This window comes from Leptopilina boulardi, unplaced genomic scaffold (assembly GCF_019393585.1).
Source record: "Leptopilina boulardi isolate dan_hultmark-lab unplaced genomic scaffold, ZJU_Lbou_2.1 LbouV2_342, whole genome shotgun sequence".
Classification (NCBI taxonomy): Eukaryota; Metazoa; Arthropoda; class Insecta; order Hymenoptera; family Figitidae; genus Leptopilina; species Leptopilina boulardi.
In genome coordinates this window covers 395679-411372 of record NW_026137910.1, presented here as the reverse complement: position 1 = coordinate 411372, position 15694 = coordinate 395679, and the positions used below count along the sequence as shown (strand labels likewise).

The 15694-nt window shown below is 27.4% G+C and overlaps 1 protein-coding gene across 5 annotated transcripts in view; it reads left to right on the top strand.

The window, feature by feature from the left end:
• LOC127285909 (uncharacterized) overlaps window positions 1-15694 on the top strand; it is a 179451-nt gene that overhangs the window by 128853 nt on the left and 34904 nt on the right. Inside the window, exon 1 of one of the 5 annotated variants that reach the window (XM_051312123.1) lies at window positions 4083-4545. The exons of the other annotated variants lie outside the window; for them this stretch is intronic. The gene's annotated coding sequence lies outside the window, so the exon portion shown is untranslated. Of the gene's footprint in view, window positions 1-4082; window positions 4546-15694 lie in introns of those variants that run through there. 5 annotated transcript variants of the gene reach the window in all.

Sequence of the window (15694 nt, the reverse complement as noted above, 5' to 3'; positions counted from 1 at the left end):
AAAATCGATTAATTTCACCTCACGGGGAATAATTAACTATCGACTATAAATTGATACATTTTTATATACAAACACTATATAAACCAATAGAAATGTATAATTATCCTATCATTTTTCAATTGAAAAATATTAAATTTTTTTCACTCAATATAATTAATGCAAATTTATTTCCTTAAAGTAATATTTTCTCAATATTGAGACATTAAAAAAGAAAATTAAAATTAAAAACCTCAATAGCTTAATTAAACTAAACTCTAAAGTATTTTTTTTTAAATTTTATTATTTATTGTAAATAAAAAAAATTCGAAGTTTCTAATTCCTCAAAAATAAAGTTTCAATTACTTTATTTGAAATTTTTGATCGGTAAATTTCTTTTTGTATGTTTGTCCTCAAATGACATTTTGCTATAATGTCATTGTACTTGGAAAGTCAGACCTCGATCACGTTCGATGAAACAAGTCTATATACGATTTGAAAATACAAAATACTTCCGGTTTCAATTATAAAACTTTTATGCGGGACCCATCCACATGAGATAGTGAAAGTTTCTTTGAATTTTTTTCCATTTCCCTATGTGAAAATCTGTAAAAAAAAAAATTTTTTTATTAATATAATATAAAAATATCTTTATTTTTTTTTATTTCTATGTAATGAAAACTTCTCTTAGAATCAATAAACTTTTATTAATGAAACTCTAAAATAGTTTTTAACTTGAAGTTTTTTATTGTATATATCGCGTATAATAAAAAATAAAATATTACCCCATATTGATCAAATCATAAAAAAATTTTGCAGTAAATATTTGTAATTCTTAATACATTCCTCTTTTCTTCCATATAGACTAAAACAAATAATTGAGCTAAAAGAACTGCACTTTCCCTTACAATTCTTCTTTTTCTTTTCTTTTTTTTTTTGCATTAAAGTCCAACGATGAAAGTCGCTTCCCCATTCTAAAATGGCGAGATAAGCGAAATAACTGACAGATTGGAGAAAATTAATTGCTACCAATCGAACGCTTTCAATTTCCATATATATGTATATATGGTGTATTTATGCATTGACGATATAATTTGGAAAATTATGGAAAATTCATGATAATATGGTTAAATTATAATCAACAACAGAAAGACACTTTCACTATGTCGGAAATGATTGTCCACGCTCTTATCAATCTATATCTATATATATCACTCGATCACATGTAAATAGTTTTTCCTTTCTTTGTAGAAAGTGAGAAGTGACTTTAATGTACTGTAATTATCAGGATGAGACACGCTGTTTCCTAATTTTGTTTTAATTCTAGAAAAGAAAAAAAAATTTATTAGAAACTCACATACGCGTATGAGGACAAATCTTCAATATTTAACAAAAAAAAAATCATGTTACAAGATATTGACACGAATAATAAACATGATAATTTAAAAACAATTTTTTATTACAATGAAAAAAAAATATTTTTAGTTTAACCATGTTATTTTTAAAGAGGATGGAGACCTTAACATAACCTCAAAACTAAAAAATTTTAATAAAAATTAATATCAATTTGGAAAAAAATTTTGTCAAATTCAAATTTTATTGTTAAATAATTAATTTTGACTTTTTTTCATTGAAAACAGACAAAAATCAATATTTTTTTCCAATTTTTATAAAAAAATAGCTTATTTTACTCAGTGAAACATTCACTATAATCGTCAACTTTTTTTTAGTTATTAAAAGAGTGTTACAAAATTATTTTATAAATAAAATTTTAATTTTATTTATTAAGGGTATGTGGGCAAAGGACGTTTTTTTGTGGTTTGAAACTTTCTCTGAAATAAAATATGATTTCGGGTTAAAATTTTGGAAAAATGATTTAGTTTGGTACAAGAAATCTCGCTATTCTTCTCATTTACTATAACTTAACGCGAAAATAATAAAAATAAAGCAATAAATAGTAAAACAATGTATTTAATCGTAGTTCATTCAGCGGCCACTCGTTCGAATTGGCGCTGTTTACTGGAGCACTGACACTCTCAAGCAACGTCTGTGTATGCGCCGCCATGTTTCTTTTTATTTTCGTTTAAAAATCTCACTTTTTAAACATAATTATTTAATAATTTTACTCAAAATTATGTATTTTTCGAAGAACAGCGAGATTCCTTGTACCCTAATCTATCATCACTCAAAATTTTAGACAAAAATCTTTTCTCATTTTAGAGTGAAATGTATACTACCAAAACACATTTTCCCATACTAGGTCACGTGGAAGGTTCCCACATACCCTTAAAGCCAAAATTTTGAAAAAATTTATCAAATTTTTTTATCGAATGATACATCTTCGAATGTTACATGAGAAATAATTTTTTAGGTTAAGAATCATGTCAAAAACTTGTTGACAAATATAAAATAATCAGTGAAACATCCGAATTGTGACACTGCAGGGAATGATAGCTTTTTTCGATACATGGCGCGGAAGGCCTGAACAGAATAGAAACGTAATCGCAAACGCAACAGGAAGAATGAATTCGAGAAGGATAGACATATTGTTTGTCCTTCTCTAACTCATTATTATGGTTACGATTCCGATTACGTTTCTCTTCTGCTCAGGCCTTTAAGGCCTGGACTATAATAGGGATCTGAAATACTGCGACACGCTATCTGGTATCTATTCTGAAACTAATTTAACGGGTCAGATTCAAAATTTCACATTTGTTTAAACGTGCAAACGTCGAGTTTTACAATTTCTAATCTAAAAGTTTTGTTCAAATTAAAGTGATTATAAAAATTAGTGATTCTAATAAAAAGGAAAACATTCAGGGAATCAAATTCAGCCCAAAAGAAACAAAAAGTAAGCGATATTGTTCTGTTGTTGATTGTACAAAGCTTGTGTCAACATAGAACTTAGATTTTCTGCTTCAATTCTATATCAATTTAAAAAATTATTCTCATATAAATATTCAAAAAGTTGACCTCTTAAAACAATAATTTTAAATATACCATGCATAAACAACGAATATTAAAATAATTCATTAGTTTTCAACTCGAATGGCAATGGTATTAAAAAATAATTAAACATAACCTATAAATTAGAATATTAATTGTTTTTATATTATCGAAAAGAAAATAAAATAAAAATTTATAATATTATAATATAATATTGTTTTCTCGAACTCTCGAAGATTTCAAACAAAAAGCAATTATATTTACATTATTTGGATCAACCAAGAAATAGCCGGTTGATTTCTTTCCACAATATATAACATATTTCGCGCGTAAAACCTTTTCCCTTTCGGTTAAATTTTTTACATGAAGGTATAGAATTACTGAAACGACATATTTCAGCTATGCTGATATTTTTTTTCCGTTATCAAATAATTTTTTAAATTTGCTGTGAATTCACATGTATTTGCCACAAACTGACCCTGTTGTCGACGGCCATATAGTTTTGTGACGTCATGGTTTCAGATCCCTATAGAAAAAAGCAGGGTGAAGCAAGTATAAAAAATAAAAGTAAGTCACATTTCGGACGTTCTACTTTACACTTTTGGCCGTAAATGCCTATACTTTTTTGTCCTTTTCTAACTCACTTGTTGTCATGGCAACACGTGAGTTTAGAAAAGGACAAAAATGTGAAGGCATATCTGTCCACGTGTGTACCTTTAATTTTCATTTGGAAAAAAAATTTTAGTAAAAAATAATTCACGTATTTCCATATTTTTCCATAAAGATTTTTAAAAAAATAACCTAAAAAAAATTTTTTTTTAAATAAAAATCTTATATAGAATGAGATAAAAATATATAATTGTTTATAAAATTGTAGAGGATTTCAAAAGAGTAATTTTCCTCTTAAACGAAGAATATTTTCTTTTCAGTTTATGGTAATTTTTGTTTGAAAATGAACTCTTCCACTTAAATGGTTAACTATTAGATTATGAGAGAAAGGGTGAAAGAGTGAGAGGGGAGGAGTGGTAGGAGGGAGGGATACGGGAGAGCGTGAATAATAAAAGGTACATATCACAAATTGGCAATTGCAGGCGTGAAATTATAAAGAAAATGCATTCATGTTCTCTGCATGCACGTGGAGCGATAGGAAGTTCCGATTGGTTTAAGCGACTCGGAAACTCGCTCGTCAGTCAGCCGGCCGGCATGGCACTACTGAGTTCAGTTCTCTACTGAGCTTTGAGCTATACGCACATTTGCCAACGAATCGTCACCAATACTCATTGAGATTTTTTCTATTCTCTTACATAGAAGTGAATTCTTCTATAAAACACGTTATTTTTTTTTACTATCACAGTGAGACAATTAAAAAAAAATTTTATATACAAAATTTAGTGCTTTTTTCACACAAATCAAGTTTTAGTTTCGTTGAAAAAAATAAACCATAGGAAATTGGTTTTCTTATATTCATGTGAAAAATGTCTGTGAATGAAAAATTATTGGAGGATTAAAATTTTTGTGTTAAGAAACAATTGTGTGGCAAAATTAATTTGGAAACGGAATTCGGTGATCTTTCCAAATACAGTGCAATTCTCAACTGGATTCCAATTTTAACAATCAATAGCGGTAAGTTTAATAATTGTGCAAAAGAATAAGTATTCTAATTTAGAAAAAAAAGAAATGGCAATTTTTGAGTAATTGTAATTTTTTTATTTCAGTACACTTGCATAGTAATTTTTTTAAATAATGTGTTAAAAAAATTAAATTACAATCTTTGAAGTGTTAAAAAAATTTACTAAAATAAAAAATTATTTTTATCTATCTCACACATATATATTTATCGAAGATTCATAGCGGAATTTTAAATAATTTATATAAAATCGCGTATCATTCGTATATAATAATGAGAATATATCGAGACGATCAAGATCGATTGTAAGACCTCCAATGTAACGGATCTCAAAAATGTCATCACCGATTCATAAAACCCAATTTATCGTGTCATCGAAAATTGGCATTACATTACTGAGTCATCTCCTCCTCCCCTCCATCTTCAAAAAAAGATCAGTTTCTTTGTCAGTCTTCAAGAAATTTTTAATTCGACCCAATATAAGATGGAATAAAACCGCATGTTTTCTGTACTTTTACAACTTTATCTCATTTTTAAGACAAAGTATATAAAAGAATTAAAAATAGACTAATGTTAACAAAAAGTATTAAACACAATAATAATTGTCATATAATAAAAAAACATAAAATAAAATAAGAAAACCAAAAATTTTTTTGACAAAAATAATTGAAAAAAAGCTAAAGCACAAACTATGCAGAAAAATAAGATAAAAAAAGTAACAAAAAAATTCAATAAGTCATTCTCACAATCGTTATATGAAATAATTTTCTATTATTATTACATTATTACATTAATTATTATTATTTATGTTATAATATATAACATTTTTAAGATTTCCATTAGCTCCAATTACAGTGGGCAAAGTATCTTCAAAATACACGTAATTTTGGTCACCGAAACTGATACAAATGCGCCGTAATAGAAAATTACGCTATTAGTTTTAATTTCTCATATTTGTTTAAATAATCGATTTTTATAAAGTTAAATTTTTTTTAATATCTAAATAAAATAAGCTTTTAGTTTGATATAAGTCTAAAATTGACTTAATACAATAGAAATGTCGAATTTTCTATTTCAAAGGTGTTTTGACCCGAAACGCGCCGTAATTAGAACATTTATCCTATAACAAAAATAACCGACGTGGATTTTTTGCTTTATAATTAAAAAAGTTTATATATGTATTTTAAAAGGCGTAAATAATAAAGAAAATATTTTTAATCTTAATCCAATATTTTTATTTCAATACTAATTGATAAATTAATAAATTTTGTACTAATTAATTCATAAATAAATGCTCATTATAAAATAATTAAATACAAGCTAAAAATAGGGAAAAAATTTATATATATATATATTAAAAGTATAATATAATAATTCCATTATTATAATATTTAGATGGAAAAAAAATTTATAATTGAAAATGGTTAACACAATGTGCATATACGTGAATATTAAATTATCGGGTTTAATTTGCAGAATTGGATGAGAAAATTCGTTGTGTTAATAATATACTGTGGTGACACAGATTAATAATTTTGTCGTCCAACATACATACAGCATCGTGTAGGTATATAGGTATATATAAAAGCTTCTCTTGCGCTTATTTATATATTCATTGATTTCGGGGCAAATCGGGAAGCAATTTTGCATTCCTGACACGATGATGGAATTTGATTGGCATTAATCGTTAGTGTCGCAGCATTTGCAAGTAGCTTATTTCAACAATTGATTTCCCTCTCTGAAATGCTTATTTAAGCATTTTCAATTATTGAAATATTAATTTTAAATAACACATTCGATCTATTTTTTAATTTCTCAAAAGTATTTCCCCTTATTTATTTGTTAAAATATATATATTTATTGTCAATTTATTTTCTATTATATTTTAATGCAACCCTATAATGAAGCTGAAGTACACAACGTTTATCATAAACGATTTTTAAAGAAATAATTTTTTAAAATGAAAAATTCTATAATTTTTTGCCTAAAAAATATATTTCTTGTAGTTTTCATTAATCAACAAATTATAAAAACATATTTCTTAGTGATAGAACGTCCAAGCGCCCGTCCTGCCGGAAGGCTTTTTTAGATGGCCCTATATATATGAGGATGGTAAAAAGGGAACTCAAAATTTTTTTCTGTCACCCTTTCTTATTAAAGTAGACGTAAAAACGAAAAAATTCATGCGTTAGACATTAAAAAAAAAATATTAAACCATGTTTCGAAGCCTTCAAACTTTGCATGTTTGCAACAAGCCAAAAAAACAGTTTTTCGTAAATTCACTGTAAAATCTACAAAAACCAATATTTTTCGGTCTAACTACTCTCATTTTCTTCTGAAGCCTTCAAAGAATAAAATGTGATAGTTTATTTTAAAAAAAATTCAGTTTAAATATTTTTTTGGATTCGTCAAAAAACCCCTATAAAAACGTCCTTTTTCTTTGAATTCCCTAGCCTAGGGATTTTAATTTACAAACTTTATGTTTACATGCGCTAAAAGCTTGTGTTTTTACCTTTCGAACGATATATTTTACTTTTGGATTATCTGAATCCATGTTAATTTTATAAAGCGATTTCGGAGAGACTCACGTGAGTCTTTTTCATCCTGCCGGAAGGCTGTTGGACGTTCTATCATTAGGCAAAAAATTCTAGAATTTTTTATTTTAAAAAATTATTTCTTTAAATATCCACGGAGAGAAATAGATGGTAAGAACTTATGATCTTAAGATGGTAAAAAGTATAGATATTATCCGGTACCATCATTATGCTACTCGGTACTATCAAAGATTAGTCTTAGAACTAGAACTAGATTAAGTCAATTTTAGGACTTAAAATCATACACTCAAGGCTGAAATTCTGTAAAAATGGTTCTAATGTTAACGGTTTTAGTCAAAAGTCGAGTCAAAAGTGAACTGAAAGTAAGTATTATTTTTTAGTGTGAACGTTGAGTACTTCAGCTTCGTTCAAAAATTGACTACTGGTGCAGTATTGGCACCAGTCCTGCGCCAGTATTGAGCACTAGAAATACTGGTAAGGAATTTACAATTATAAAATATATTATTCCATCACAATATATATGTATGGAAGATAATAATATTGAATTTTATTGATATTTCTTCTTTACAGCTGTGAAGCGCAATTTTTTTATCCCCATATTACCTTCGTTGAATCGTTATTCGCATTTTATTCTTTAATTTCTGGTTTTCTACTGACCATATAAGTACGTGAGTATATTGCAATGTTGAGATACATTTGCAACAGGCCTTAAAGCTATTGTGTATAAGGTCACAGCGAGTAAAGTCTTATGTGTATTTAATGTACGTTGTCCCATAAGGTTCATATATCTCCCTTTACAACCAGGAAACGTGCACATGGTCGCTTTACAGCAGACGACATTCATAAATTCAAGAAGGAATCTCCCAGCTACGTCCTAGATGTTTAATATGGATGCAGGTCAGGTACATGATTGGCATTCCCATCTGAAAAACTGACCACTGCCATTTTTGCTTACACAGTTCGCTTAGGAAACAAAATATAAACACACTAAATACACTTTCATATTATTATACTTTCAATCGCATATTGAAATTTTTTTCACGTTTCAATTTTCATCATTATTTATTTCTCTTCTATCCAAATCTGAAGTAGTTAAATAATTGTACATTTTTACACTGAGAAAACAATATTTTTATTTCAACAAAAATTTAGTATAATATTTGTTAGTCAAACATTTCAAAAATATATTTTTGTTAGTAAAACATATTTTATTTAATTATAAATATTGTTTGATTCAAAGATATTATGTTCTTGATAAGTTAAATATAAATGAAAAATAATTCTTGGTTAAACTATCTTTAATTGTATTATATTAATTTTCGAACGATACACGAGAAATTATTTTTTAGGTTAAGAATCATGTCAAAATCTTGTCAATAAATATAAAATAATCAGTGGAACATCCTAATTGTGACACTTTGCAGGGAATGGTAGCTTTTTTTTAATACATGGCGGGGAACTAGAACAGAGAAAAGCAGGGTGAGGCAGGTGTCAAAAATATAAAGTTGTGGCATATTTCGAACGTTCTACTGGAATTGAAATAATAAAACTTACAAACTGCGTTAAATTTAACAAAAACGTTCAAACAGATTTCTATATTTAAATTAAAAATTCTTTTTTCTATGTAAAGATTTTAAACACAATACGTAGATATTTATTTTTAAGTTTCAAGTTAGTTTAATTGATAGAAACTTTGAGGTTAGAAGTTTATACCAATATGAAATTAAGGAGAATAAAGGCTCTGACATAACCTCAAATTGGAAAAATTGTTCATAACGCAAACAAAAATTTAATGAAAATTAATTTCAAACAATTTTAGAAGATCTACACTGAGAAAAATGTTTAGTCAGAGTAACCAACATTTGGTTGGTCCAACAAAATATTTTATTGGTATTGAAGCAACCAAACTATTTGTTTAAGTCAACCAAAAAATTTGGTTGAGTGTTTTTTGTTGGCATAACAAAAATATTTGGTTAGCTCAATCAAATTTTTTTTTCGTAGGTCAACAAAAATGTTTGGTTGATCAAACCAACAGTTTTTTTTTGTAAAATTAATCCGCTGGACTACCTATCTTCGTAAGAGATTTAAACTAATTATTCTCTTAAAGTACGAGCTAAAAGCGATTTTAATTATTTGGTTGTCGTAACCAAATTTTAGTTACGACAACAAAAGTTAATTTATAGTTTTTTAGACGAAATTATTTTGTTGTCGTAACCAAATTCTGGTTGGAATTTAAAAATGTTCAACCAAATAATTTTGTTGGCCTAACCAAATCTTTGGTTGAGGTAACTCTACGACATTGAATCAGCCAACCATAATTTGGTTACAAGAACAAAAGTTGCCTAACCGAACGATTTTATTGCAAACACAAAATCTGTTTTTTCAGTGTAGTTATACACTTTTTTTTGGAAAAAATTATGTTCAGTTAAAATCGTTTGTTAAATAATTATTTTTATAACATATTTAAATAAGAATTAGAATTTAAATTTCGTGATGACAGACAAACACGGAAATCATTGTCAAACTTTGATTTTAAATCTTTTGACAAATTATATTATAATATCTAGTTTCTTTGTTTATAATGAGAACGTAGAACGAAGATTCGAGGGGAATTATTAAAAAAGTTCTCCGCGAAAACGTGTGCACGTTTTCGTGATGAAATTGGAACGTTTCTTAATTAGAACATCTAAGACTTGATGGTGAAGTTTGCAATTTAAATCTGTTCTATACTATATTCTTCGTTTACATTTTTTTTTTACTATAATTAGGGTATTATTTTTCTAATTGATCATAATATCGAAAAAATAGTTTAACCATTTTTAAATTTAGCGTCATTATTTATATAGTTTTTCATTACGAGGTTAGTATATCTATATATTTTTATATAAACTTGTGTGATTAGACATGTTTTTTGAGGTTAGAAAAAAATCCTGACGTGATGGAGCAAATCGGATTTCAGATTCGTGTTCGGCGCATCAAAATACATCAGAAAATCATATTCCGGTTTGCCTTGGAAAAAGTTCGATTTTTTTTGTGGTCTTGGTATAATTTAACAGGGTGTCTAACGGCCAGGGAAATTCAAGGAAAAGTCTGGGAATTTCTTTAATTTTCTGGAATTTTTTATGAATAAATTAAAGTAACTATTGGTTTCAAAAATTTTTTTACTTTTTTCCCAAAGCAAATGCAAATTAAAAAGTTGGCCTTCACGCTCAATTATTAAGCATGTAATATATATCTTATATTCATTAAGTAAATAATTATTTACTACTATTTATTGAATCTAATAAATGACTTTTTAAATTTGGATGACAATTAACTAATTTTTTTCAGTGAAATATTTGGTTTTTTAATATAAATAAAAATTATTTGATAAAATTTTATTTTATCGATTCAACTCCAAATAAAGTAAATTATTCATTAATACGAATAATTTATTATTTAATGCTAATATCCATATTTAACTTTTAAAAATTTTTATGCCGTCGAATCTGAAATTATCGAATTTCTATTTAGCAAAATTGTATAAAGTGGATTTTTGCCAAAAATAATTTGTACAAAAATATATGAGGAGAAAAAAGAATAATTTCAAGTCGCTGAAGGGCTAAAAGTGTTTCTTTTCTCATTAAAAAGAGTGTGCCAATAAATTAAATAATTTGTGGGCGGCGCGCAAAGACTAAAGACAAAAATTTGCGAAAATGACGTTTTAGGCAGATTTGAATATTTTTGGAAAATAAATTAATATATCTTGAATCTTGAATATCTTTAAGAAAGGTAGATTAATTAAATAAATTTCTCTCTTAAATTACATTTTGTCAAATAAAGGGAAAATATATAATTTTCTATTTTAGTGATTTGAAGAAGAAATTCCATTTTCAGAATATAAAAAGAATTGCCGACGTAAAAAAAACTTTAGCTTCTTATCAGAGATGTTAGTAAAAAAAATTGTTGCTGTAGAAAATAAAATGATTTTAAAAATTACAAATAAATGATTTACTTTCTTGATAATTGCTTTTCAAACCCTGAAAGAATTAAATAGAGAACGCTCACAAATGATGTCACGCACTTTTTCAAAATTTTTACCCGACCCCCCCCCCCCCTGTCACGCTATTTTACTATATTTTCTTATAGAAAAAATACATTGTGTCACGTTTGGCAAAGACCGCTCCCCCTCCCTCTCAGTACGTGACATCATTTGTGAACGTTCCTATACGAATTTTTTTGAAAAAATAAAAAAAACGTCGTGCAAGAAAAAATTTTTCTTGTTTCAAAATTTTTTTTTATTTGAAAAGGAAACATTTTAGAGGTTCTGCTGATTAAAATTTCAATTTTTTTTCTTTTGAGCAACCCTAATATATATGGCTGTATTTGCATTCAATAATTGACTAATTTTCGTATTGGCGATTCGCTTATATGCATTGAAAAAGAGCTTTTTAAGATAATTGGTTTTACCGTTATAACCCATTATAAGCCATTAGGCAGATTCTCACCTTCTTCCCGCAATTTAATGTTTTATTGTTTTCTCTTTTGCAAGTTCCCCCTCCCCTCACTTTATACATGCAGAGTATATACCTTTTTGACGCATTAAGAGAAGTCTCAACGATGAGAGGGAAAAAGAGACTTTCTTATTTTAGTTTATAATTAATATTCAAATATCGAAGTAGCGACGTCGAAATTTTTTCGAGAGAATAATAGAGAAAGCTTTCTTGGTAAATTTTTCACCTATATTTCTATATTATACCGTCAACCGTGGCTATTATGGTACACAAATAGGAACTTTTTTTGTTCCAACTAAAATTTTGAACTTTATTGACACATTTTTTAAACTATTTAGTCGTATTGTGGACATTCTTTTAAAGATTTTCTGTAAGTTTTATTATGACAACAATTTTTTTATCTGAGTTATGTAAACACAAAATTTGTACCATCATAGAAAAAACCTAGTCTCATTTTTGTTGCATCTCAAAATGAGACAATGCTAAACGACATAGACAGTGGCGCCACCAACCTGGCTCATTTTTGTTGCACCAGGTTTTTTCTGTGATAATAGCCAGCTTATACAAAACTTGTTTTTGTGAATAAAATAAAAATTTATTTTTTTACATTAAGCTAAAGCGTGGCTGAGAGCGTCAGAGTATACGACTCACGTTTTAAGGGTCCTGGGTTCGATCCCCCATACGTGCGAGATTTTTCAAAATTATTCTTAAATGTTTTATATACCGTGTATTAATAAACTTAAATATAACATTAGTTAGAAATAAAAAGCTGTCAATTATTTAAATTGACAATAATCTTACATAATAGATCGTTTTAAATAAAAACTGAAAAGGCCCTGATAAGTTTCCAAAAAGGCCCGAGTATTGCTCGGGAACAGTGTAGCAGCCTTGTCGGACACTGTAGTAAGTTTCTGCAAAGTTTTATTGCAATATTTGAAAATATCCTCACGTTCCATTATAACTACGTTTTTCCACCGTCAACTTCATCTTATCTATAATAAAGACACTCCAGTTTCGTATACTATATATACATATATAGAACGGAATTTATAAATTTAAAGCTTCGTTTCCAGTATATACCAACCTTATGGTAATAAAATATTAAGACGATGTGAACCTATTTTGGATGTGTATCTTTTAAGGTTTCCTTAATCCTATAGTTATTCAAGTTTTATTTTCCTCTCATTTTAACAAAATGGAAATTATATATAGAACGATTTTATATAACTTCCTGCTTACATTGAGCAAAATAAGAATATAATATTTTTTAGTAGAAAAAAGAATTCGAATTTTTAAATGCTAGAATTTCCAATTCACCGATTCTTAATTTGTCCAAATTATTTTATTTAATGCGAATTGTTATTTAATGGAATTCTTAAACCGGCGAATTTTCATTTATCCAGAAATTGCAAATAGCCAAAAAAAATGAAATGAAGAATATTTCTCTATAACTTTTAAGAAGAATCAATATTAGTTCAATGATGTAAACGGAGTTAGAATTTTTTTTTCTTCAACTTCTGTTTTCCGTGTACAATACGTATATATATATATATATACAAAATTTAATATTCCTACAGGGTGTTTTAAATTTTAAATTAAAGTTTAATGTGAAACATTAATTTTAACATAAGCTATGGTAAATATATTAAATTTACGATAATATATATAGGTACTTTAAGTATAATATAAACATGATTATTAACAATTCCATTAAATATTTATTGTAAAAGAGTAAAATGAACGATTAATGCGTGTTGTTTATTTTAAAGTGAAATATTATGGATAATAAATGAGAGAATAATTTCCATACATGAATCGTTTAGATTAACAACAGTAAATATAATATTGAAAACTCGGAATGTTTTCTTTAGAAATTAAGCGTGCACATAATCTCATCGCTGCGGTATTTTCCATTTTTAAATATCAAACTCTATATATATTTCGAAAAGTAACAGTAAATATATATGGAATTCCTATAAATTTGAAAAAAAAGATGTTTAGATATTATTTTAAACATGTGTAAACATAATCTTCTGTGTATGTCTCAGTACTTTGATATGTCACTCTATATAATATTGTACATATATACTTACCGTACTGCGCTAGTTAAGTTCTCTTCACGTTTTTGGGGTTCTTGTGTCAATTACCGGATAATGACTTGTAAATATGTATTGAGAAAGTTATACGTAGATAATTCGCCACGAAATGACAGTCACGAATGGTGTTTCAACATCCATGTGTAATTTTAACACCATACAAAGCCCGCATATAATCTCTCGAAATTCGTTGCCTATATATATTTACATTTCTAGAATTTACGTACCTCAAAAAAGTAGTCGAAAATTTATAATTCAAACCTTATTTTTTTTTTAAAAAAATTCTAATTTCTAAACGATCAAACACAGAAAAAAACTGGACTCATTTCTGTTGAAACTCATTATGAGATCTGCATCAAAATGAGTTAACAGCCAACTTCAAAATTACTTAAAATGAACCTAACGTGATTCAAATCGAGTTTGCATAGAAAAACTGTAAAAATATAGGTTATGTTCTTCATTGTGATATTTTTATATTGTAGTAGTATACTGCAGAATATTGTAAATTATCCCAGATAGCACGTAAGCTTGCAGCAACCTTGCGGCAAGCTTCAAATGTCCTACCTGACCCAATTTTGCATGGTAAGCTTACCGAAAGATTGCAGTGTAAGATTACTGCAAGATTGCACAATAAGATTATCGGAAGATTGCTCAGTAAGCTTGCACGGTAAGCTTGTAGCAAGGTTGGTGCAAGGTTGCCAAATAACCTTACTTTAAACCTAAAAATTTTTTTTAATGTTTCGTCTAATTTATATAATTTTATTATATAAATTGAATGAAACATTTAAAAAAAATTTTTAGGTACCAAGCTTACCGTGCAAGTTTACTAAGCAATCTTGCGATAATCTTATTGTGCAATCTTGCTGTAACCTTACACTGCAATCTTCGGTAAGCTTATCATGCAACGTGGGGTCAGATGGGATATTTGATATAAAATAAATATTAAAGTAAATTATACTTAGAGAATATTTATATTTTTGATTCTTGTGTAATAAAATTTGTAAAAATATGAAAATTTTGTTCATATTTCTATGTTTTTCATTATATATTGACTTTATTTTAACAATTTTTAAATTAAGCGTCTTTTGCGCTTAGTTATTTTTGCGTTATGTACTCTCTAAATTTGAATTAGCGAAATCTCACTGATTCTTAGTGAATAGTCACTGATTGAAATAGCTATAAGTATTGTTTCAATCAGTGAAAAATAATCTCCAATGAAGTTGGCGTCGATGCTCAGCGCCGAAAATTGTTTTTCACAGGACCAAAAATGTCAAATTATTTTTTAAAGATTTTCAATCCAAGTAATGCCTAGAGAAATACTTTTTAATATATTATATGGACCCAAAACCTTTTTAAAAATGATTTGATATTTTTGATCCCGTGAAAAACTGATTCGATCAGTGACAGTTAGCTATTCCAATCAGGAAGTTTCACTGATTCGTTTATTAAATGAATTAGTAACAGTAACGATTAATTTTTAGTCAAAAATGACTAATTCATTAGTTAACCTAATTTTTAAGGTTATGTTACATGACTAAAAAATCAGTAGATTTATGTCTACCATATATTTTAGTTATTTTTTCACAAATAATTAAATTTGACTGTTAAATTAGTTGTTTTCTACTAAAAATTAGTTATTTTCTTCTACTAATTGAAATAGGTCCGATTCGTTCACGGTTTTACTGTGAATTAGTAGTTTTCTACTAAATCAGATTTAGAGAGTACTGCTGCTAATTTATTATAGTTATGGTTACTATTTTTATTGGTTGGCATAACTTTTTTATTAGTTGGTTTAACTAATTAGATTGTTGGAATAACTATTTAATTAGTTACCTTACTAACGAAATGGTTAAGCTGACTAACTAAATGGTAACAGTAACTAATATAAATTAGAAACAATATACTCTTACTAACGAAATGGTAATTGCAACCAATCGTTTCTCTCAGTGTATTTTTTTAATTTTCTGATTATTTTACAATGTTTTTTAATTTTTAGAACAT